The 25,953-nt window shown below is 38.9% G+C and overlaps 1 protein-coding gene across 3 annotated transcripts in view; it reads left to right on the top strand.

Annotated features, from left to right (window-relative positions):
- ZC3H12B (zinc finger CCCH-type containing 12B) overlaps positions 1 to 25,953 on the top strand; it is a 604,651-nt gene that overhangs the window by 122,139 nt on the left and 456,559 nt on the right. The window lies entirely within an intron of this gene.

Raw genomic sequence — 25,953 nt, 5'->3', positions numbered from 1 at the left:
TACATTTTGTTCAATTAATATGAGAGAAAAAATAGGCTCCATATTCATGAAAACAGAGGCATGGACCTTGTTTAGTATATCCCTCCCCAGAAGGGGTAAGGGAGACTCTGGAATGATCAGAAACTCATGCGAAAATAGCACAGAGTCCCAGTTGCACCTTAAAGAATGACTGAAATAATAACATTTGGCTCGTCCTGACACTCCCATTATGGTAGTGGATCAGGAGAAAGCAGGCCAGCAGCTTTAGTGAGCACAGAGAAAGTTGCCCCAGTGTCCAAAAGAAAACTGACTGATTCGCCGCCCCCGCTCCCCACGGTTATTGATATCCAGGGTTCCTCAGGTGTTATTAGGATGGGAGATTGTGTGGGGACCCCTGGGCACCTTCAGTCCCAATTATCTAGAGTCTGACCCCTGGGGCCTACACCTTGGAGGGTAGTCTCTTCTCCAGTATGGTCCTTTGTAGACCAGACATGAAGCCAGGAGCAGCTTAGATGCCTGAGGGCAATTCTGCTCGAGATGCCCCTCCTTTTCACACTAATAACGAGTCCATTCATTTTCATCTGGGTCCCTCTGGACATTTTTCTCAGGCTGTTTCAGAGTGGATCTAACAGCCTTTGTTGGGGCTTCAGTTTTTTCCCTAGTTCTTTTTCTCCTCCTATTTTCCTCCTCATATTCTCTACCATGATATACCATCTGAGCCAGGTACAACAGTTTTTCTAAAGACATATTTGGCCCAAATGCCGGTTTTTGTAACTTATGGTGGATATCTGGAGCTGAGTGAGTGAGAAATCTACCTTATAAGGTCATTTCTACCTTTGTAATTTTGAGATCAATGTCAGTAAACTTGCGGAGTGCCTCCCATAGTCTATTTAAGAATTTACCAGGAGTTTCCTTCTCTCCCTGTTCTATGTCAGCCAACTTAGCATAGTCTTAGGTCTCAGCGTGTGCTTGCTTGAGTCCAAGAATACATCCAGCAAAGTGGCTCTGCTTTGGGAACTATTTGGCCCCCAGTAGGAAGGAAAGGGCTATTCCATGTTCCCTCTCTCTCCTTGTCTCACGTTCAAGCCATTCATCTCCAAAAGTAGTAGCTTCCCCCCAAACTCGAGTTTTTGAGTCAGGGGTCAGCATCTGTCCCAAGACATGTATTACATCTCTCCAAGTAAGCTCATAAAGTAAAATTAGCCCTGTAAAGGTTTTTGTGTACTTTTTTTTATCCTCTAAATAGTCTCCCAGATCTCTCTTTCTTACCACTGAGTAAGAAAAGGGCTTATGGATTTTTATGGATTGGTTATTTTTCCCAGTGGGGGCCTCCTGAAAGGGAGGTAAGTTGTGTGTCTATTCCTCAGCCCTTCTAGCTACCTTTCATATATGCCCCCAGGGATAAATTAGAGAAGCCTGCTTTTTCTCATCATCATCCTCTTTCTCATTCTCTTCTCTATCTTGTATTTTACCCTTAATTTTGGTTGTTTTCACCTCCTCTACTTTGGCTGTCTGAGTTCCTATTGAAACCAAAGTAGTCTGAGGCTGCATTGGAACTGGGGTTGTTTAAACTTCTATTGAGACTGAGGCAACCCTTCCTGGAGGGGTTCCTTTACCCTCAGCTTGCTCAGTTGTGAGCCCCAGATACAAAGGCAGAGGCAGAGGCAGAGTAAGAGGACAGGAAGGAGTTGAAAGCTTTACAGCCAAATCTGTATCCTTAGGACACAGGTCTGGCATGCCTGGCAGAGAGATAAAGAGCAACAAATATATCACTTCTACCCATTTCTCTTGTTTCTACAGAACTGGTCTAATTGTAAAACAGTATTATAATTGAGACCCTTCAACAAGCCAGTGTTCCCTGTCTTCCAAAGAATACCATGGCCATTCAGTATCACAGAAGATCAGGCGTGTCTTTTTTAAATTTGGGAGATCAAACATGTGCCCGTTTTTAAAAATACATTTTAAATGACTGGTTCTGGAACTGTTAATGCCTATCTGTAAGAGAGAAAAAAGCGGCATCCACAGCCATGGCTTCTTTCCATCGGAGGCATCTCTCCCTGCTCTAGATGGGACTGTAGACAGACTTTCCACCAAAGCTTTCCTTCCCTAGTTGGGCTTAGTCTGTCCCTTGCTGACACAGGTGCCTTACTCATCCCTCCTGGTTCTACCACTGAGGCAAGGTGGAGATGCACCAGTAGACCTGATGGCATCTCAAATTGATTTAGTTCCATACTAACAAGACCTTTGTTTGATTTGCCCTTTCTTTTTTTTTTTTTTTTTAAATTTTATTTTATTTTTAAACCTTACATAATTGTATTAGTTTTGCCAAATATCAAAATGAATCCGCCACAGGTATACATGTGTTCCCCATCCTGAACCCTCCTCCCTCCTCCCTCCCCATACCATCCCTCTGGGTCGTCCCAGTGCACTAGCCCCAAGCATCCAGTATCATGCATCGAACCTAGACTGGCATCTTGTTTCATACATGATATTTTACACGTTTCAATGCCATTCTCCCAAATCTTCCCACCCTCTCCCTCTCCCATAGAGTCCATAAGACTGTTCTACACATCAGTGTCTCTTTTGCTGTCTCGTACACCGGGTTATTGTTACCATCTTTCTAAATTCCATATATATGCGTTAGTATACTGTATTGGTGTTTTTCCTTCTGGCTTACTTCACTCTGTATAATAGGCTCCAGTTTCATCCACCTCATTAGAACTGATTCAAATGTATTCTTTTTAATGGCTGAGTAATACTCCATTGTGTATATGTACCACTGCTTTCTTATCCATTCATCTGCTGATGGACATCTAGGTTGCTTCCATGTCCTGGCTATTATAAACAGTGCTGCGATGAACATTGGGGTACACGTGTCTCTTTCCCTTCTGGTTTCCTCAGTGTGTATGCCCAGCAGTGGGATTGCTGGATCATAAGGCAGTTCTATTTCCAGTTTTTTAAGGAATCTCCACACTGTTCTCCATAGTGGCTGTACTAGTTTGCATTCCCACCAACAGTGTAAGAGGCTTCCCTTTTCTCCACACCCTCTCCAGCATTTATTATTTGTAGACTTTTGGATCGCAGCCATTCTGACTGGTGTGAAATGGTACCTCATAGTGGTTTTGATTTGCATTTCTCTGATAATGAGTGATGTTGAGCATCTTTTCATGTGTTTGTTAGCCCTCTGTATGTCTTCTTTGGAGAAATGTCTATTTAGTTCTTTGACCCATTTTTTGATTGGGTCATTTATTTTTCTGGAGTTGAGCTGTAGCAGTTGCTTCTATATTTTTGAGATTAGTTGTTTGTCAGTTGCTTCATTTGCTATTATTTTCTCCCATTCTGAAGGCTGTCTTTTCACCTTGCTAATAGTTTCCTTTGATGTGCAGAAGCTTTTAAGGTTAATTAGGTCCCATTTATTTTTGCTTTTATTTCCAATATTCTGGGAGGTGGGTCATAGAGGATCCTGCTGTGATTTATGTTGGAGAGTGTTTTGCCTATGTTCTCCTCTAGGAGTTTTGTAGTTTCTGGTCTTACATTGAGATCTTTAATCCATTTTGAGTTTATTTTTGTGTATGGTGTTAGAAAGTGTTCTAGTTTCATTCTTTTACAAATGGTTGACCAGATTTCCCAGCACCACTTGTTAAAGCGATTGTCTTTAATCCATTGTATATTCTTGCCTCCTTTGTCAAAGATAAGGTGTCCATATGTGCGTGGATTTATCTCTGGGCTTTCTATTTTGTTCCATTGATCTATATTTCTGTCTTTGTGCCAGTACCATACTGTCTTGATAACTGTGGCTTTGTAATAGAGCCTGAAGTCAGGCAGGTTGATTCCTCCAGTTCCATTCTTCGTTCTCAAGATCGCTTTGGCTATTCGAGGTTTTTTGTATTTCCATACAAATTGTGAAATTATTTGTTCTAGCTCTGTGAAGAATACCGTTGGTAGCTTGACAGGGGTTGCATTGAATCTATAAATTGCTTTGGATAGTATACTCATTTTCACTATATTGATTCTTCCAATCCATGAACATGGTATATTTCTCCATCTATTAGTGTCCTCTTTGATTTCTTTCACCAGTGTTTTATAGTTTTCTATATATAGGTCTTTAGTGTCTTTAGGTGGATATATTCCTAAGTATTTTATTCTTTCCGTTGCAATGGTGAATGGAATTGTTTCCTTAATTTCTCTTTCTCTTTTCTCATTATTAGTGTATAGGAATGCAAGGGATTTCTATGTGTTGATTTTATATCCTGCACCTTTACTATAGTCATTGATTAGTTCTAGTAATTTTCTGGTGGAGTCTTTAGGGTTTTCTATGTAGAGGATCATGTCATCTGCAAATAGTGAGAGTTTTACTTCTTCTTTTCCAATTTGGATTCCTTTTATTTCTTTTTCTGTTCTGATTGCTGTGGCCAAAACTTCCAAAACTATGTTGAATGGTAATGGTGAAAGTGGGCACCCTTGTCTTGCTCCTGACTTTAGAAGAAATGCTTTCAATTTTTCACCATTGAGGATAATGTTTGCTGTGGGTTTGCCATATATAGCTTTTATTATGTTGAGGTATGTTCCTTCTATTCCTGCTTTCTGAAGAGTTTTTATCATAAATAGTTGTTGAATTTTGTCAAAGGCTTTCTCTGCATCTATTGAGATAACCATATGGTTTTTATTTTTCAATTTGTTAATGTGGTGTATTACATTGATTAATTTGCAGATATTGAAGAATCCTTGCATCCCTGGGATAAAGCCCACATGGTCATGGTGTATGATCTTTTTAATGTGTTGTTGGATTCTGATTGCTAGAATTTTGTTAAGGATTTTTGCATCTATGTTCATCAGTGATATTGGCCTGTAGTTTTCTTTTTTTGTGGGATCTTTGTCAGGTTTTGGTATTAGGGTGATGGTGGCCTCATAGAATGAGTTTGGAAGTTTACCTTCCTCTGCAATTTTCTGGAAGAGTTTGAGCAGGATAGGTGTTAGCTCTTCTCTAAATTTTTGGTAGAATTCAGCTGTGAAGCCGTCTGGACCGGGGCTTTTGTTTGCTGGAAGATTTCTGATTACAGTTTCAATTTCCGTGCTTGTGATGGGTCTGTTAAGATTTTCTATTTCTTCCTGGTCCAGTTTTGGAAAGTTGTACTTTTCTAAGAATTTGTCCATTTCTTCCACGTTGTCCATTTTATTGGCATATAATTGCTGATAGTAGTCTCTTATGATCCTTTGTATTTCTGTGTTGTCTGTTGTGATCTCTCCATTTTCGTTTCTAATTTTATTGATTTGATTTTTCTCCCTTTGTTTCTTGATGAGTCTGGCTAATGGTTTGTCAAATTTATTTATCCTTTCAAAGAACCAGCTTTTGGTTTTGTTGATTTTTTCTATGGTCTCTTTTGCATTTATTTCTGCCCTAATTTTTAAGATTTCTTTCCTTCTACTAACCCTGGGGTTCTTCATTTCTTCCTTTTCTAGTTGCTTTAGGTGTAGAGTTAGGTTATTTAACTTTTTTCTTGTTTCTTGAGGTGTGCCTGTATTGCTATGAACTTTCCCCTTAGGACTGCTTTTACCGTGTCCCACAGGTTTTGGGTTGTTGTGTTTTCATTTTCATTCATTTCTATGCAAATTTTGATTTCTTTCTTGATTTCTTCTGTGATTTGTTGGTTATTCAACAGCGTGTTGTTCAGCCTCCATATGTTGGAATTTTTAAAAGTTTTTCTCCTGTAGTTGAGATCTAATCTTACTGCATTGTGGTCAGAAAAGATGCTTGGAATGATTTCTATTTTTTTGAATTTACCAAGGCTAGCTTTATGGCCCAGGATGTGATCTATCCTGGAGAAGGTTCCATGTGTGCTTGAGAAAAAGGTGAAATTCATTGTTTTGGGATGAAATGTCCTATAGATATCAATTAGGTCTAACTGGTCTATTGTATTGTTTAAAGTTTGTGTTTCCTTGTTAATTTTCTGTTTAGTTGATCTATCCATAGGTGTGAGTGGGGTATTAAAGTCTCCCACTATTATTGTGTTATTGTTAATGTCTCCTTTCATACTTGTTAGCATTTGTCTTACATACTGCGGTGCTCCCATGTTGGGTGCATATATATTTATAATTGTTATATCTTCTTCTTGGATTGATCCTTTGATCATTATGTAGTGACCATCTTTGTCTCTTTTCACAGCCTTTGTTTTAGTCTATTTTATCTGATATGAGTATTGCTACTCCTGCTTTCTTTTGGTCCCTATTTGCATGGAAAATCTTTTTTCCAGCCCTTCACTTTCAGTCTGTATGTGTCCCCTGTTTTGAGGTGGGTCTCTTGTAGACAACATATGTAGGTGTCTTGTTTTTGTATCCATTCAGCCAGTCTTTGTCTTTTGGTTGGGGCATTCAACACATTTATGTTTAAGGTCATTACTGATAAGTATGATCCTGTTGCCATTTACTTTATTGTTTTGGGTTCGAATTTATACACCGTTTTTGTGTTTCCTGTCTAGAGAATATCCTTTAGTATTTGTTGGAGAGCTGGTTTGGTGGTGCATAATTCTCTCAGCTTTTGCTTGTCTGAAAAGCTTTTGATTTCTCCTTCATACTTGAATGAGATCCTTGCTGGGTACAATAATCTGGGCTGTAGGTTATTTTCTTTCATCATTTTAAGTATGTCTTGCCATTCCTTCCTGGCTTGAAGAATTTCTTTTGAAAGATCAGCTGTTATCCTTATGGGAATTCCCTTGTGTGCTATTTGTTGTTTTTCCCTTGCTGCTTTTAATATTTGTTCTTTGTGTTTGATCTTTGTTAATTTGATTAATATGTGTCTTGGGGTGTTTTGCCTTGGGTTTATCCTGTTTGGGACTCTCTGGGTTTCTTGGACTTGGGTGATTATTTCCTTCCCCATTTTAGGGAAGTTTTCAACTATTATCTCCTCAAGTATTTTCTCATGGTCTTTCTTTTTGTCTTCTTCTTCTGGAACCCCTATGATTCGAACGTTGTAGCGTTCAATATTGTCCTGGAAGTCTCTGAGATTGTCCTCATTTCTTTTAATTCGTTTTTCTTTTATCCTCTCTGATTCATTTATTTCTACCATTCTATCTTCTAATTCACTAATCGTATCTTCTGCCTCTGTTATTCTACTATTTGTTGCCTCCAGAGTGTTTTTAATTTCATTTATTGCATTATTCATTATATATTGACTCTTTTTTATTTCTTCTAGGTCCTTGTTAAACCTTTCTTGCATCTTCTCAATCCTTGTCTCCAGGCTATTTATCTGTGATTCCATTTTGATTTCAAGATTTTGGATCAAATTCACTATCATTATTCAGAATTCTTTATCAGGTAGATTCCCTATCTCTTCCTCTTTTGTTTGGTTTGGTGGGCATTTATCCTGTTCCTTTATCTGCTGGGTATTCCTCTGTCTCTTCATCTTGTTTAAATTGCTGAGTTTAGGGTGTCCTTTCTGTATTCTGGTAGTTTGTGGAGTTCTCTTTATTGTGGCATTTCCTCACTGTGTGTGGGCTTGTACAGGTGGCTTGTCAAGGTTTCCTGGTTAGAGAAGCTTGTGTCGGTGTTCTGGTGGGTGGAGCTGTATTTCTTCTCTCTGGAGTGCAATGAAATGTCCAGTAATGAATTATGAGATGTCTATGGTTTTGGGGTGACTTTGGGCAGCCTGTATCTTGAAGCTCAGGGCTGTGTTCCTTTGTTGCTGGAGAATTTGCTTGGTATGTCTTGCCCTGGAACTTGTTGGCCCTTGTGTGGTGCTTGGTTTCAGTGTCGGTATGGAGGCGTTTGATAAGCTCCTGTCAATTAATGTTCCTTGGAGTCAGGAGTTCCCTGGAGTCAGGATTTGGACTTAAGCCTCCTGCTTCCAGTTATCGGTCTTATTTTTACAGTAGTTTCAAAACTTCTCCTTCTATACAGCACCATTGATAAAACATCTACATTAAAGATGAAAAGTTTCTCTACTGTGAGGGTCACTCAGAGAGGTTCACAGCATTACATGGAGAAGAGAAGAGGGAGGTGGATGTTAGAGGTGACCCAAATGAGATGAGGTGGAATCAATAGAGGAGAGAGTAGGCTAGCCAGTAGTCACTTCCTTATGTGCACTCCACAACTGGACCACTCAGAGATGTTCACGGAGTTATACAGAGAAGAGAAGAAGGAGGAAGGAGACAGAGGTGGCCAGAAGGATAAAAGGGGGGAATGAAAAGGAGGGAGACAAATCCAGCCAGTAATCAGTTCCCTAAGTGTTCTCCACCATCTGGAACACACAGAAATTCAGAGTTGGGTAGAGTAGAGGGGTTAGGGAGGAGACACAGGCAACCTGGTGGAGAAAAAGGAGAGTCCAAAGGGAGAGAGAGCAGTCAAGCCAGTAATCTCGCTCCCTAGTGAAAAATGGGCCCTGAAGATTGGGTTCTTAAATGTACAAAATTGGTAACAAATACATAGAAGCAAAAATTGAAAATCTAGAGTAGAGTTTGGAATTTCAAAAATACAATATTAAAAAAAAGGAAGAAGAAAAATAAAGAGAGAAAACAAACAAACAAAAACAAACAATGTCGCAAAAATTATAAAGAAAATACAGGTAGAAAATTGATATCAAATACCAAAAAGCATAAATTAAAAGTCTAGAGTAGAGTTTGGAATTTCAGATATACAATGTTATATAATAGAAGAAGAGAAAGAAGCAGGAAAAAAAAAGTCACAGAAATTATAAAAAAAAAACTATAGGTAAAAAATTGATAACATATACCAAAAAGCTAAAATTAAAAATCTAGAGTAGAATTTGGAATTTCAAAATACAATGTTAAAGAAAAGAAGAAAAAAAAAAAAAAAAAACAAGGTCAAAAATTATATATATATGAAGTTTGCTGAAGAAGAAAAAAATAGGGTCTTTTTTGTTTTTTGCAAAGTAATAGGTTATAAAAGTGAAAATTAAAGGAACAATAGAGGACTTAATTTTTTTTTAATTAAAAAAAAAGAAAGAATGATCGTAAAAATAGTAAAAATGTATCTAGGACTTTCTCTGTTTTTTTGTGAGTATTGTGGGTTCAGTTCATTTTTGGCTAGTTCCTTGGTCCGACTTATATTTCTCAAGATCTATAGGCCCCTTCCTATGTAGTCCATAGTAACCACAGGGTTTTAATCTCCAAGGCGTTTCCCTCTGTTATAACTTCTGTTTGCTGGTCTCTTCAGTGTCTGGTTTCCGCCCTGACACAAAGGGGACGGTGGAGGACACTTTTTTGTTGTTTTTTTTAGGCTCACTTGTTCAGTCCCGCTGTGGGGAGGGAGGGAGGGATGCTACAAACAAATAACACTGGCGTGTGCTCACAGTGCCTCAGCCACACTGGGTCTGCCCCCGCTCACGGCGCGTGTAGCCTCCCTGCCCACACTGCTCAGGCTCTAGGTTGTTCCGCGGGGAACAATCTGAGGCTGGCCCTGGGCTGCATGTACCTCCCAGATCCAAGCCGCTCAGGTTCAGGCACTCGGGTAGTCCTCAGAGGCGCACACTCAGTTGGGCCTCCGTTTTGTGCTCTTCCCAGGTCCGAGCAGCTCAGGTGATGAGGTGTTTGGCGAGCGCCAATGCTGTGACTTATCGCCTCCCCGCCACTCGGTTATCTGGGTGTAAAACCGGCGCACCTTCTCAGGCAGATGTTGACTGTCCAGACCCCCAAGAAGTTTTAGTTAGCAAAGAAGCCTGCTTACAGTTTTATAGATAATGTCTCTCTGGGGCTGCAATTGCCCCCTTCTGGCTCTGGCTGCCTGTCACCAGAGGGGGAAGGTCTGCAGCCGGCTATCTCTGTTCAGTCCTTTGTTCCCTGTGCGGCCCTGGCGGTGTCTTAGATTAGGGCTGGCTTTTCGTGTGGTAGATATCCCACAGTCTGGTTTGCTAGCCCAAATTATTTTGCTCAGATAGCGCTCAGGGTATTCAGGCCAGATTCTTACTCTAAGCGATGCAGCCCACGCCGCGCTTCCCTGCCCAGCCCCCGCTTGCCAATGGCGTGTGCAGCCATCTGCGCTGCTTCTCCACTGGAGGAGTTACCGTAGGGCTCGCAATCTGCGAGTTTAATTGTTTATTTATTTTTTCTCCCTGTTAAGTTGCCCTCTGTGCTTCCAAAGCTCAGCACAGATTTGGCAGTGAGAAGGTTTCCTGGTGTTTGGAAACTTCTCTCTTTTTAAGACTCCCTTCCCAGGACGGAACTCCGTCCCGCCCTCTTTTGTCTCTTTTTTTGTCTTTTATATTTTTTCCTACCTCCTTTTGAAGAGTTGGGTTGCTTTTCTGGGTGCCTGATGTCCTCTGCCGGCATTCAGAAGTTATTTTGTGGAATTTACTCGACATTTAAATGCTCTTTTGATGAATTTGTGGGGGAGAAAGTGTTCTCCCCATCCTACTCCTCTGCCATCTTGGCTCCTCCCTCTGATTTGCCCTTTTCCTCTGATGTTACCTGGGGTGGAGCACAGTAGCTTTCCTGGAATGTTGCACAAGCTAGGATTACTCAGGGAAGCATCCCTCTTACATTTGCCTGTGCACTTTCCTGAGTATAGTCCTAAAAGTGAAAGTCATTCAGTTGTGTCCAACCCTTTGCAAATCCATGGACTGTCCATGGAATTCTCTAGGCCAGAACACTGGAGTGGGTAGCCTTTCCCTTCGCCAGGGGATCTTCCCAACCCAGGGATCAAACCCAGGTCTACCACATTGCAGGTGGATTTTTTACCAGCTGAGCCACCAGGGAAACCCAAACCACAGTAGAAATGCTGAGTCATAAAGGGACAAACAGCAACCAAGAAGTCCCTTCTGAGTGTCACCGCACCAATATAGCAAAAAAGGTCATGGAGGGTTGGCCAGTGAGGAAAAAGTGATTTTTGTCCTCAAGCTACTAGGGCCAATCCTTCCAGTTCATTTCCACAGATTCCACAGAAAAGAATATCTAAGAAGTTGAGACAAAAGCTACCAGAGAGCCTCCTCTGGTCCGTTAAGGTCTAGCACTATCAAAGGAAGAAGCCTATTGTAACTGCAATCTTACCACATACTGCAATTCCTCATCTGTGTCCTCAAAAAGCTCATGGTCATTCAGCAGCACTTCTCTCCACATAAATCGGAGATACAACCATAACAAAGACTCACTTTCAGGTCGCTGGCCCCTGAGCCAGGCAGCTAAGAGAGTGACCTCTAGACTGAGAGATGTTTCTGGAGCTAGATCTCTGCCTCGCTCCCAAATATGCTCTTGTAACTTTCAGCTCCTAGTAAGGATAGGTGCTTCCATACTTGGAGTCTAAGTAAAAGTACATAGTAACAGCATGGATCACAAGTCCCTTGAAAGTCTATGATCTGGCATATTAAGTTGATATTATAATTCCCCACGCAATTATGAAATGGTCAAAGAGACCAGGCAAAGCTGACCAAGAAAGGATAGTTCGGTAGACATGCTTCGCCCATTTCTGGCCGCTCTCCTTGCAGGGACCTTGGATGTCTCTTGGCATTGGCAGGTCTGTATAAACCTGTATAAACCCTATAATGCTCCCCTTTTTGGGGCTGCCTTCAGTCCTTGCCAAGCACCATGAAACCACAGAGCAGTGTTCATCATTTGCTTTGTGCAGGGCGTGTCTTTCATTCACACAAGCACACTGGAGAGTTAAGTAAAGCAGAAAATGTGTATACTGAGAAAGCAGAGAGGCTAGACCTCTGAGTATTTATTACCCTGTCCTGAGGATCCTGGAAAAGCCCCCAAGATGATAGCTTATAGTGAATGATGTCAGATTCATGTTGTCCAAAGGAGAAGATTTAGCTTTGGGACCAGGGACCAGGCTTGATCACTCAAGAGCTTTTTTTTTTTTAATTTTTTTTAAATTTTATTTTATTTTTAAACTTTACATAATTGTATTAGTTTTGCCAAATATCAAAATGAATCCGCCACAAGAGCTTTTTTTTTTTTTAAATTTCAGTAAACCTTTATTCATTAGCAGAGTTTTATTAAAGTATAAAAAGGGACAGAAGAAGCTTCTGACATAGACATAAGAATGGGGGGGCGTGGAGAGTACCCTAGGGGGCGTGGAGAGTACCCTACTCGCTAGTCTTAGCAAGGGAGTTATATACTTTTTAAATTGGTTATTACAATACATCAAAAGAATGTCTCAAGGTTGTAAAGATCTTACTAGACCCATTCCCACAATTTACATTCTAAGATAGCAGGATTAGAACTAATAGAAAGTTCTTGCCAGACACACTCCCATAATATACGTTTTAAGATAACAGGATGTCAGAAGGTTTTCAAGAAGGAGAAATGGTCCTCAAGTAAGATACATTGCTGTAATATAATCCTTGCTAAGGAATGTAGAAAACAAAGCAAAACATTTGTTCTTTCCTTCTTGAGAACTCCAAACACCTATCTCCTCTTCAAAAGCCCCAAATCCCTTTCTCCTCCCTGGGGGCCCCAGGCATCTTATAAACCTACCTAGAAATTGCATCTCTCACTGACTGTTTCGGGAGAACTACCATTTTCCCTTGCGATGCAGCATTACTATGATTTTTTTTTTTTTTTGGATCATTAATTTTTTAAAAAATTTATTTATTTTTAATTGAAGAATAATTGCTTTAGAGAATTTTGTTGTTTTCTGTCAAAGCTCAACATGGATAAGCCATAGGTATAAATATATCCCCTCCCTTTTGAAACTCCCTCCCATCTCCCTTTCCATCTCACCCCTCTAGATTGATACAGAGCCCCTGTTTGAGTTTCCTGGCCATACAACAAATTCCCATTGGCTATCTATTTTACATATGGTAATGTAAGTTTCCGTGTTACTCTTTCCATACATCTCACCCTCTACTCCCTTCTCCCCATGTCTATTCTCTATGTCAGTTTCTCCATTGCTGCTTTGTAAACAAATTCTTCAGTACCATTTTTCTAGATACCATATTTTCTAGATTGTTAGTATACAATATTTATCTTTCTCTTTCTGACCTACTTCACTCTGTATATTAGGTTCTGGTTCATCCACCTCATTAGAACTGACTCAAATGTGTTCCTTTTTATGGCTGAGTAATATTCCATTGTGTATATGTACCACAACTTCTTTATCCATTCATCTGTCGATGGACATCTAGGTTGCTTCCATGTTCTAGCTATTGTACATAGTGCTGCAATGGGATACGTGTCTTTTTCAATTTTGGTTTTCTCAAGTTATATGCCTAAGAGTGGGATTTCTGGGTCATATGGTAGGTTTATTTCTAGTTTTTGAAGGAATCTCCATACCATATTCATAGTGACTGTATCAATTTACATTTCCACCAACAGTTCGAGAGCATTCCCTTTTCTCCACAGCTTCTCCAGCATTTATTGTCTGTAGACTTTTTGATGTGGCCATTCTGACCAGTGTGAGCTGATATCTCATTGTAGTTTTGATTTGCATTTCTCTAATAATGAGTGATGTTGAGCATCTTTTCATGTGTTTGTTAGACATCTGTATGTCTTCTTTGGAGAAATGTCTGTTTAGTTCTTTTCCCCATTTTTTGATTCCCCCCCCCCACTCTGGTATTGAGCTGCATGTGCTGCTTGTATAGTTTGGAGATTAATTATTTGTCAGTTGTTTAATTTGCTATTATTGTCTCCCATTCTGAGGGTTGCCTTTTCACCTTGTGTATAGTTTCCTTTGCTGTGCAAAAGCATTTAAGTTTAATCACGTCCTATTTGTTTACTTTTGTTTTTATTTCCATTACTCTAGGAGGTGGGTCATAGAAGATCTTGCTTTGATTTATGTAGTCTAGTGTACTGCCTATGTTGTTCTGGTCTTTACATTTAGGTCTTTAACCCATTTTGAGTTTATCTTTGTGTATGGTGTTAGGAAGTGTTCTAATTTCATTCTTTTACATGTAGCTGTCCAGTTTTCCCAGCACCATTTATTGACGAGGTTGTGTTTGCCCTATTGTGTAGTCTTGCCTCCTTCGTAAAAAATAAGGTACCAATAAGTGCATTTTTTTTTCTGAAGTTTCTGTCTTGTTCCATTGGTCCATATTTCTGTTTTTGTGCCAGTACCATACTGTCTTGGTGACTGTAGCTTTGTAGTATAATCTGAAGTCAGGAAGGTTGAATTCTCCAGCTCCATTCTTCTTTCTCAAGACTGCTTTGTCTATTCAGGGTCTTTTGTGTTTCCATATGAATTGCAAAATTTTTGTTCTAGTTCTGTGAAAAATGCCATTTGTAATTTGATAGAGATCACACTGAGTCTGTAGATTGCATTTGGTAGTCTAGTCACTTTAACAATATTGATTTTCCCTCCCAGGAACATGGAATATCTCTCTGTCTGTTTATGTCATCTTTGATTTCTTTCATTAGTGTCTTATAATGTTCTGTGTACAGTTCTTTTCTCTCCGTAGGTAAGTTTATTTCTAGATATTTAATTCTTTTTGTTTCAATGGTGAATGGGATTGATTACTTAATTTCTCTTGCTGATTTTTCATTGTTAGTACGTAGAAGTGCAAGTGATTTCTGTGTATTTATTTTATATCCTATGACTTTACTAAATTCACTGACTGGCTCTAGTAATTTTCTGATAGTATCTTTAAGATTTTCTATATTAAATATCATGTCATCTGCAAACAGTGAGAGTTTTACTTTCTCTTTTCTGATCTGGATTCCTTTTATTTCTTTTTCTTCTCTGATTGCTGTAGCTAGGACTAACAGCACTATGTTGAATAGCAGTGGTAAAAGTGGACACTCTTGTCTTGTTCCTGATCTTAGGGGGAATGCTTTCAGTATTTCACCATTGAGAATAATATTTGCTGTAGGCTTATTATATATGGCCTTTACTATGCTGAGGTAGGTTCATGTTATGCCCATTTTTTGAAGAGTTTATTCATAAATGGGTGCTGATTTGTTTCAAAGACTTTTTCTGGATCTATTGAGAGTATCATATGGTTTTTATCTTTCAATTTGTTAATATGGTATATCACAATGATTGATTTGGTATATTGAAAAATCCTTGCATCCCTGGAATAAACCCAACTTGCTCATGGTGTATGAGCTTTTTGATGTGTTGCTGAATTCTGTTTGCTAAAATTCTGTTGAGTATTTTTGTATCTATGTCCATCAGTTATACTGGCCTGTAGTTTTCTTTTTTCTGCATTGTCTTTGTCTGATTTTGGTATCAGGGTGATAGTGGGCTTATAGAATGAGTTTGGAAGTGTCCCTTCCTCTGAAAAAATTTGAAAGAGTTTTAGAAGGATAGGCATTTGCTCTTCTCCAAATGTTTGATAGAATTCTCCTCTGAAACCATCTTGTCCTGGGCTTTTGTTTTTTGGAAGATTTTTGATCATAGCTTCAATTTTAGTGCTTGTAATTGGGTTATTCATAATTTCTATTTCTTTCTGGTTCAGTGATGGATGACTGAACTTTTCTAAGAATCTTTCCATTTCTTCCAGGTTATCAATTTTATTGCCATATAATTGTCCATAATATTCTCTTATAATACTTTGTATTTCTTCATTGTCTGTTGTAACCTCTCCTTTTTCAATTCTAATTTTGATTTGATTCTTCTCTCTCTCTTTTTTTTTTCCTTGATGAGTCTGGCTAAAGGCTTGTCAATTTTGTTTTTCTTCTCAAATAACCAGATTTTAGTTTTATTAATATTTTCTATTGTTTCTTTCATTTTTTTTTCATTTTTTCCTGCTCTGTTCTTTATGATGTCTTTCCTTCTGCTAATTTTTTCTTCTTTTTCCAGTTGTTTTAGAATAGATGTTTTCTATTCGATATTTCGATATTCGATACAGTTAGAACTGGACATGGAAAAACAGACTGGTTCAAAACAGGAAAAGGAGTATGTCAAGGCTGTATATTGTCACCCTGTTTATTTAACTTATATGCAGAGTATATCATGAGAAACGCTGGACTGGAAGAAACACAAGCTGGAGTCAAGATTGCCAGGAGAAATATCAATAACCTCAGATATGCAGATGACACCACCCTTATAGCAGAAAGTGAAGAGGAACTCAAAAGCCTCTTGATGAAGGTGAAAGAGGAGAGTGAAAAAGTTGGCTTCAAGCTCAACATTCAGAAAACAAAGATCATGGCATCTGGTCCCATCACTTCATGGGAAATAGATGGGGAAACAGTGGAAACAGTATCAGACTTTATTTTTTTTTTTTGGCCCCAAAATCACTGCAGCTGGTGACTGCAGCCATGAAATTAAAAGACGCTTACTCCTTGGAAGGAAAGTTATGACCAACCTACATAGCATATTCAAAAGCAGAGACATTACTTTGCCAACAAAGGTCCATCTAGTCAAGGCTATGGTTTTTCCAGTGGTCATGTATGGATGTGAGAGCTGGACTGTGAAGAAGGCTGAGCGCTGAAGAATTGATGCTTTTGAACTGTGGTGTTGGAGAAGACTCTTGAGAGTCCCTTGGACTGCAAGGAGATCCAACCAGTCCATTCTGAAGGAGATCAGCCCTGGGATTTCTTTGGAAGGAATGATGCTAAAGCTGAAACTCCAATACTTTGGCCACCTCATGCAAAGAGTTGACTCATTGGAAAAGACTCTGATGCTGGGAGGGATTGGGGCAGGAGGAGAAGGGGACGACAGAGGATGAGATGGCTGGATGGCATCACTGGCTTGATGTACATGAGTCTGAGTGAACTCCGGGAGTTGGTGATGGACAGGGAAGCCTGGCGTGCTGTGATTCATGGGGTTGCAAAGAGTCAGACACGACTGAGCGACTGATCTGATCTGATCTCATCTGATTTGATATTTTTCTTGTTTCTTGAGGTAGGATTATATTGCTATAAACTTCCCTCTTAGAATTGCTTTTGCTGCATCCCATAGGTTTTGAGTTATCATGTTTTCTTTGTCATTTGTTTCTAGAAATTCTTTTGATTTCCCTTTTGATTTTTCAGTAACCTGTTGGTTATTTAGAAACGTATTGTTTAATCTCCATGTGTCTTTCATAGTTTAATCTCCATGTGTTTTTTACAGTTTTTTTTTTCTTGTAATTGTTATCTAGTTTTATAGTGTTGTGGCTGGAGAAGATGCTTTATATGATTTCAATTTTCTTAAATTTACTGAGGTTTGATTTGTGACTCAAGATGTGGTATATCCTGGAGAATATTCCATGTGCACTTTAGAAGAAGGTGTACTCTTATGCATTTGGATGGAATGTCATGAAGTTATCAGTGAGATCTGTCTCATCTAATGTATCATTTAAGGCTTGTGTTTCCTTATTAATTTTCTGTTTTGGTGATCTCTCCATTGGTATGAGTGGGGTGTTAAAGTCTCCTACTATTATTTTGTTACTGTCAGTTTCTCCTTTTATGTCTGTTAGTGTTTGTCTTATGTATTGAAGTACTCCTATGTTCAGAGCATAGATAGTTACAATCGTTATGTCTTCCTCTGGGATTTATCCCTTGAGTATTTTGTACTGTCCTTTCTTATCTCTTGTTACATTCTCTATTTTAAGGCCTATTTTGTCTTATATGAGGATTGCTACTCCAGGTTTCTTTTGCTTCCCATTTGCATGGAATATATTTTTCCATCCTCTGATTTTCAGTGTCAAAGGTCTATGTATTGAGGTCTGAAGTGGGTTTCTTGTAGACAGCATATGTATAGATCTTGTTTTTTTAATCCATTCAAGCAGTCTTTGTCTTTTGGCTGGAGCATTTGATCCTTTTACCTTTAAAGTAATTATTGATATATATGTTTCTATTGCCATTTTCTTAATTGTTTGGGGTTGATTTTGTAGATCTTTCTTCTCTTGTGTTTCTTGACTATATAAGTCCCTTTAATATTTGTTGTAAAGCTGGTTTGGTGGTGCTGAATTGTCTTAACTTTTGCTTGTCTGAAAAGCTTTTTATTTCTCCATCAGTTTTGAATGAGATCCTTGCCAGATATGGTAGTCTTGGTTGTAGGTTTCTCTCTGTGTCAATACTTTAAATATATCCTGCCATTCCCTTCTGGTCTGTAGAGTTTGTGCTGAAAGATCAGCTGTTAAACATATGGGGTTTCCCTTGTATGTTACATGTTGCTTTTCCCTTGCTGCTTTTAATATTCTTTCTTTGTGTTTAGTCTTTGTTAGTTTGATTAGTATGTGTCTTGGCATGTTTCTCCATGGGTATATCCTATATGGGACTCTTTGTGCCCTTTGGCCTTAATTGACTATTTCCTTTTCCATGTTGGGGAAATTTTAAACTACAATCCCTTCAAAAATTTTCTCATACCCTTTCTTCTTTTCTTCTTGTCTCAGAGGTCTCTGAGACTATCCTCAGTTCTTTTCATTCTTTATTCTGCTCTTCAGAAGTTATTTCCATCATTTTATCTTCCAGCTCACTAATTCGTTATTCTGTTTCAGATATTCTGCTATTGATTCCTTCTAGAGTATTTTTAATTTCAGTAATTGTTTTGTTTACTATGTTTCTTTTCTTACTATGTTAATTTGTTACTATGATTCTTTATGGTGCTTGGTGAGTTGTTCTGCTGATCATTTGAAGTAACAAACACTTTCTTTGCCTGAGTGCTCAGTCTTATCTGACTCTTTGAGATGCTATGTATTGTAGCTCACTGGTAAAGTAATGCTCAAAATTCTCCAAGCCAGGCTTTAGCAATATGTGAACCATGAACTTCCAGATGTTCAAGCTGGTTTTAGAAAAGGCAGAGGAACCAGAGATCAAATTGCCAACATCCGCTGGATCATCAAAAAAGCAAGAGAGTTCCAGAAAAACATCTATTTCTGCTTTATTGACTATGACAAAGCCTTTGACTGTGTGGATCACAATTAACTGTGGAAAATTCTGAAAGAGATGGGAATACCAGACCACCTGACCTGCCTCTTGAGAAATCTATATGCAGGTCAGGAAGCAACAGTTAGAACTGGACATGGAAAAACAGACTGGTTCCAAATAGGAAAAGGAGTACATCAAGGCAGTATATTGTCACCCTGCTTATTTAACTTATATGCAGAGTACATCATGAGAAACGCTGGGCTGGAAGACACACAAGCTGGAATCAAGATTGCCGGGAGAAATATCAATAACCTCAGATATGCAGATGACACCACCCTTATGGCAGAAAGTGAAGAGGAACTAAAGAGCCTCTTGATGAAGGTGAAAGAGGAGAGTGTAAAAGTTGGCTTAAAGCTCAACAGTCAGAAAACAAAGATCATGGCATCTGATCCCATCACTTCATGGCAAATAGATGGGGAAACAGTGAAAACAGTGTCAGGCTTTATTTTATTTTTTTTTATTTTTTGGCCCCAAAATCACTGCAGATGGTGACTGCAGCCATGAAATTAAAAGACGCTTACTCCTTGGAAGGAAAGTTATGACCAACCTAGACAGCATATTAACAAGCAGAGACATTACTTTGCCAACAAAGGTCCGTGTAGTCAAGGCTATGGTTTTTCCAGTGGTCATGTATGGATGTGAGAGTTGGACTGTGAAGAAAGCTGAGCATGGAAGAATTGATGCCTCTGAACTGTGGTTTTGGAGATTGTTGAGAGTCTCTTGGACTGCAAGGAGATCCAACCAGTCCATTCTAAAGGAGATCATTCCTGGGTGTTCATTGGAAGGACTGATGCTAAATCTAAAACTCCAATATTTTGGCCACCTCATGCGAAAAGTTGACTCATTGGAAAAGACTTTGATGCTGGGAGGGATTGGGGGCAGGAGGAGAAGGGGACGACAGAGGATGATATGGCTGGATGGCATCACCTATGCGATGGACATAAGTTTGAGCCAACGCCGGGAGTTGATGATGGACAGGGAGGCCTTGCGTGCTGCGATTCATGGGGTTGCATAGAGTCGGACATGACTGAGCGACTGTACTGGAACAGGAGTCTCCTCTGTCCATGGAATTTTCCAGGCAAGAATACTGGAGTAGGTTGCCATTTCCTACTCCAGGGGATTTTCTTGATGCAGGAATGAAACCCAGTCTGTTGCGTCTCCTGCAATGTCTTCTCTACTACTGTGCCACCTGGGAAGCCCAACACCTTCTTTATGTAAAGCTTTTTTCCCCTTTTACTTTATTCTAGTGATTCTGGTACTCTTGCCTGGAGAATCCCATTGGACAGAGGAGCCTGGTGGGCTGCAGTCCGTAGCATTACAAAGATTCTGACAGGACTGAGCCACTGAACATGAGCAGAAGCATGTATGATTCATAGAGAAGGGAATGGCAACCCCCTCCAGTATTCTTGCCTGGAGAATTCCATGGACAGAGGAGACTGGTGGGCTACAGTCCATGGGGTCACACAGGGTCAGACACAACTGAGCAACTAATACACACATAGGACTAATTCAGTGGGTAAGATATTAGAGGCCTTTTTTGTTTTCCAGTAGGTGGTGATCTAGCACAAGTTTTTGGTTTCTCTTCCCTGTGCTGTCTCTGGTTATACTTTGAGTAAGCAGTTTCCATCCTCCACTGTTTCTATCACAAGTGTCAACAACTGCTTTTGCCTCTTGGGTTGTTGATACTTTGCTGTTGCCAATGTCACTGGCATTGTCACTTGGACCATTGGGACAGTAGATATTTCTGTAGTATCTGGGATCTCCTGAGTTGCAGGTTCTGTCACCTTTGGAGAAGGAGGGAAGCTGGGGGTGCTGGGACCCCTGACTGGTGTCACTATGTCCATGGGCTGTACCCCATGGACAAGGGGTAGTGTGTGTGTGTGGGGGGGGAGCTGGAGTCATGAGTACCTCTGCAGCTGGAAGAATGAGGGTCACATGCCCTCCTACCACTACTGTCTAGTTATTTGTGGCTGAGGCTGCTGCCATGTTTGGAAGACCTGAGTCATGTGTGATGACTCCCCTGATGCTACTGTGTTCTCTGGGACTATGGCTCAGCTGCTGTGGCAATGGGGCTGGGATTACAGACATTGCTGCTTCTAACATGCTCTATGTGTTCAAGTTCACCTACCTTTAGAAGTGCGTGCATGCTTAGTTGCTTCACTCATATCTGACTCTGTGTGACCCTATGAAGTGTAGCCCACCAGGCTCCTCTGTCCATGGGGTTCTTCAGGCAAGAATACTGGAGTGAGTTGCCATTTTCTTCTCCAGGGAATCTTCCTGCCCCCCAAATTGAACCCATGTCTCTCACATCTCCTGCATTGGCTAGTGGGTTCTTTACAACTAGCACCACCTGGGAATCACTTTATAGGTGCAGATATATGGAATTCAACACTGTCCTGGTGTGTTGGACATAGGCATCATTTTTTTTTATTTTACTGGTTGTAGATTGAATGGGGAAAACAAAGGGAGCATCTCACTTAGATGTGAGGTTTACATCACTCCAAGTCATAATTTTTTAATCCACTTTAATAATTCCTCTTTCTAATCGATGTATTTATGCCACTTACATTTAACATAGTTCCTAATATGTTAGAGCTTTTAATCTTGCCATTTTATTGTTTGTTTTCTGTATATTATGTTTCCTTTTTCTCTTTTTCTACTTTCTCTCCTTCTTGTTGGTTACTTAAACATTGCAAGAATTTTTTTGATTTAAAAGTGTTTTTGAGGATATCTTTTTTGCTGATTTTAGTGGTATGTTGATACACACACACACACATTAGGATAGCCACTATATATATGTATAACATGTATCCAAGATATATTTTAACATGATTTCTTTGGAAGGAATGATGCTAAAGCTGAAACTCCAGTACTTTGGCCACCTCATGCGAAGAGTTGACTCATTGGAAAAGACTCTGATGCTGGGAGGGATTGGGGGCAGGAGGAGAAGGGGACGACAGAGGATGAGATGGCTGGATAGCATCACTGACTCGATGGACGTGAGTCTCATTGAACTCCGGGAGTTGGTGATGAACAGGGAGGCCTGGCGTGCTGCGATTCATGGGGTCACAAAAAGTTGGACACGACTGAGTGACTGATCTGATCTGATCTGATATGTAATAGTATATAACATGTAACACTACATAGAATGTTATATATGTTATTATATATGGTATGTATTGCAACAGTCTACTGTGGTCATCATTTTACTAATTCTGATGAAGTGTGGAAACCCTAACAACTATTTAAGTCTCTCATATATACAGTTTTCTTAAATATTTCTTCTGAGTACATTTAAAAGAACATCAGGAAGTGTTATGGTTTTGCTTAAAACATTAAACATAATTTAGAAAAATCAATAGGAGAAGAGACATTTAATTTATTATTGATTTTTTTCCTTAGTGTTCTTTCTTCCTTCCTGAAATTCCAGGTTTCTTCCTCTTATTATTTCCTTTCTGTTTAGAGAACTTCCTTTATTTATTAATTTAGAGTAAGTCTGCCTAAGATATAGTCTCTTAATTTTCCTTCATTTAGGAATATTTTTATTTCCTTTTCATTACTGAAGAATATTTTCACCTCAAAGGGATTTTGTTGAATTTTTTTTTTTCTTTAAGCACTTGAACTATATTTCATTTGCTTTTGGCTTTCATCATTTCTGATGAGAATTATGCCATCATTTTAATTTTTTTTCCTTATAAGTAAAGAATTTTTTTTTCCCTTTGCTTCAAGATATCTTATTTGTCTTAATTTTTACAAGTTCAATTATGATGTGTCTTGTCACGAAATAATTTGGGTTTATGCTCTTTAGGTCTCCCTCAGATTGTTGAATCTGTTGTTTTATAACTCTTGTCGAATTGGGGATATTTATAGTATCAACTTAAATAAAGAAGTAAAGCAAAACAAGCTCCCATTGCCAGACATTTAGTTTGTTCAGGAATATCAGAGAAATTGCAATTCAGGAACCATATGCTATAGCAAGGTACAAGTAAAGTTCATTGAGGGGTTGAAGTTGACTGTATTTATGGGCAAGAAGTGTAAAGAGGGGGAATTCCAGCCAGAGTCTAAGCAGTAAGTTTATTGGCTTGAGGATGGGGAGAGATTCTTAGCAGATACTCATTGGTCAGGAGGTAAGTCTTGGGCTTCTGTAAATTAGGCATTTATGGAAATCAGTCTATCAGTCCTTAGGTTCTGTTCTTCTTAGTATGTATGTGTGAGATTTTTCCATTTCATATCTTCCAGTTCCATTTTAGATTGAAATCCTTTCACATTTCCTTCTCTTGATCAAGATGTTTCACAGAAAGCATCACTGATCAACCATGTCTTCAGGCATTGTTTTCCTCTTTTTTCCTTCTTTGTTTCTTTCCTTCCTTCCTTCTTTCTTTCTTTTTTTCCAACATTTTTATATGAGATACATGTCCCTTAGAGCTGAGGAGGAACATCTTCAGGTATCTTGTCCCATGGAGGAGAGGATGGCAAGTGAATTTCATTGACCCCATTTAAACAAAAAGAAATTTCAAAAACCAAACTCTGTATAATAGATTAGGATAGCTGACTCAGGGAAACTAAGGAAGAAAGAATACTTGATGTTTTGGAATTAGCCAGTGTATTATGCTGATTTCTGAGTAAGCTGTGAATTTCTGTAAGGTTAGGTTAATTTTCCTTTATCAGCTTGTGTTGACCATCTCCAGTTTGTTCCTGACATAAGTGACTCCATTTTAATTTGTTTTTGTACTTTCCCTTTTTAAAATCACATCCCCATTACAGGGTGCTGATCATCTGATATATTGCTTGGTGTTTCTTCTGCATGGACTTCACCTTTTGACTGATCATCCATTTTGTTTCTTTTTCTTCACCATACTATGATTAGACACCTTTCTTCAGGGTAAGAGAAGCTTTGGGGGTCAGTGTTAAATTCAAAAGGCCACATTTGAATGCCTTCTTTATTTTGGGACTAAGTGGAGGGTCAAGGCAGGAAGATCTTGTCTAGGTTACAAGTGTTCAATATCAGTTTGAAGCACTGGACAAGCATTTTCATTTTTGCTGTTTTTACAGATGTTAGATAGACAGCAGCTATATACTCTAAAAATTGCAACACAAAATAGAATGGCAGATAGAAAGACCAAACTATAGTATACATTTAAACTATGCACTCAATCCTGTTGATAACCAGTTGAATAAATGGCAATTATGAGTCACTTTGGACTTGTAACCAATGAATTTGTTCTCATATTCTAGATAATTGTACCTCTACTCCCGCAGAAGTGTAGATTCAAATACAACAAATATGTTGACTATAGCACAGACACTTCCTTGTTCAGTGAAGAGATAATTGAGAACTGTTTTATTGACAAGGGAAACTTTACTTAGAGAGTCTAGGGACTTTTTTTGGGGCCACTATGGCCTTAGCAATAGTGTTGGTGATGTTTCCAATGGTTAAAGAGAGGTTTCTGACCATAGCTGTACTCATACTCACTCTTAACCAGGGATGTAGGGGTCTGCCAAAGGAAGTGAAGCCTCAATCATAAATGCTTCCTAAGTCCTAACTTGATGATATAGATTCAGGGAAGATGTATCTCAGTTTGGTTGTGAACAGTTAAATGTACAATACTGTCCAGTTATGTGTAAGCCATCTAGGCATTCACAGATGTGAGGAGAATGTCGACCACCAAAGATAAATTGTGGCAGAGTGCCAATTACTTTTTCTAAAATGGTGTTTTAATGGATTCACTTACAGGAATTGCTCCATATGCCCATTTATGCCTGGGGTCAGTTAGGTTTTCAGTATAAATACATTCAGGAAGTAAATATTCTATCCTGAAATAAAAGTTGTTCTAAATTTCTTGCAAAGGTGGATGCTACAGAGATATTTTTGTAATTGGGGCCAGATCTAATTTAGATAATCAAAATAATGTGCAGGTGCATATGTAATCTGGCTTGCATAGGTATCTTTGCCTTATTCGGCAAGCATAGTTATAATCAGAGAAAGGTAAAAAAAAAAAAAAAGTCACTGGGAAACCTGGCTATAAAAATTTAACTCTGTAGCCGAAATAAAAATACATTTAGGTATTGTTTATGGTGGCATCAGGGATAGAAGAAAAATTGATTATATGAAGGACCAGGTGTTGTAGAAAATGGGGTGCATCTATGTTCATAAGTGGTATCGGCCTGTAATTTTTATTTTTTGTGGTACCTTTAGATTTAGTATCACAGTGATGGTGGCCTCATAGAATGAGTTTGGGACTTTTCCTTCCTCTGCAATTTTCTGGAAGAGTCAGCAGAATAGGTATTCGCTGTTTTCTAAACTTTTGGTAGAATTCACCATGAAGCCATCTGGCCCTGGGCTTTTGTTGTTGTTGTTGAATTTTTATTATAGTTTCGATTTCTGTGCTTGTGATTGTGTTCATATTTTCTATTTCTTCCTGGTTCAGTTTTAGAAGGTTGTACTTTTCTAAGAATTTGCCCGTTTCTTGGAGGTTTTCCATTTTCTTGGCATATTGTTGCTTGTAGTTGTCTCTTATGATCTTTTTGTATTTCTGCATTGTCTGTTGTAACCTCTCCTTTTTCATTTGTAATTTTATAGATTTTCATCTTATCCCTTTTTTTCTTGATGAGTCCAACTAATGGTTTGTTAATTTCATTTATCTTCTCTAAGAATCAGGTTTCAGTTTTTATTGATCTTTGCTATTTTTTCCTTCATTTCCTCTTAATTAATTTCAGCTCTGTTCTTTGATTTCGTTCCTCCTACCAAGTTTGGAATTTTTTGTTCTTCTTTTTCTAGTTGATTTTGGTGTAAGGTTATGTTGTTTATGTGATGTTTCTCTTGTTTTGCTATAAAATTTCCTTTTAGCAATGCTTTTACTGCATCCCAAAGGTTTTGGATAACACAGTGGTAAAGAATCTGCCTGCCAATTCAGGAAATGCAAAATATGTGTTTTTTTTTTTTTTTTTTTCTTTTCAAGTATTGATTTTAAATTTTATTTTATTTTTAAACTTTACATAATTGTATTAGTTTTGCCAAATATCAAAATGAATCCACCACAGGTATACATGTGTTCCCCATCCTGAACCCTCCTCCCTCCGCATACCATCCCTCTGGGTCGTCCCAGTGCACTAGCCCTAAGCATCCAGTATCGTGCATCGAACCTGGACTGGCATCTCGTTTCATACATGATATTTTACATGTTTCAATGCCATTCTCCCAAATCTTCCCACCCTCTCCCTCTCCCATAGAGTCCAT

The sequence above is a fragment of the Bos taurus genome, chromosome X (genome assembly GCF_002263795.3).
Source record: "Bos taurus isolate L1 Dominette 01449 registration number 42190680 breed Hereford chromosome X, ARS-UCD2.0, whole genome shotgun sequence".
Lineage (NCBI taxonomy): Eukaryota > Metazoa > Chordata > Mammalia > Artiodactyla > Bovidae > Bos > Bos taurus.
This window is presented reverse-complemented; position numbering and strand designations above follow the sequence as displayed.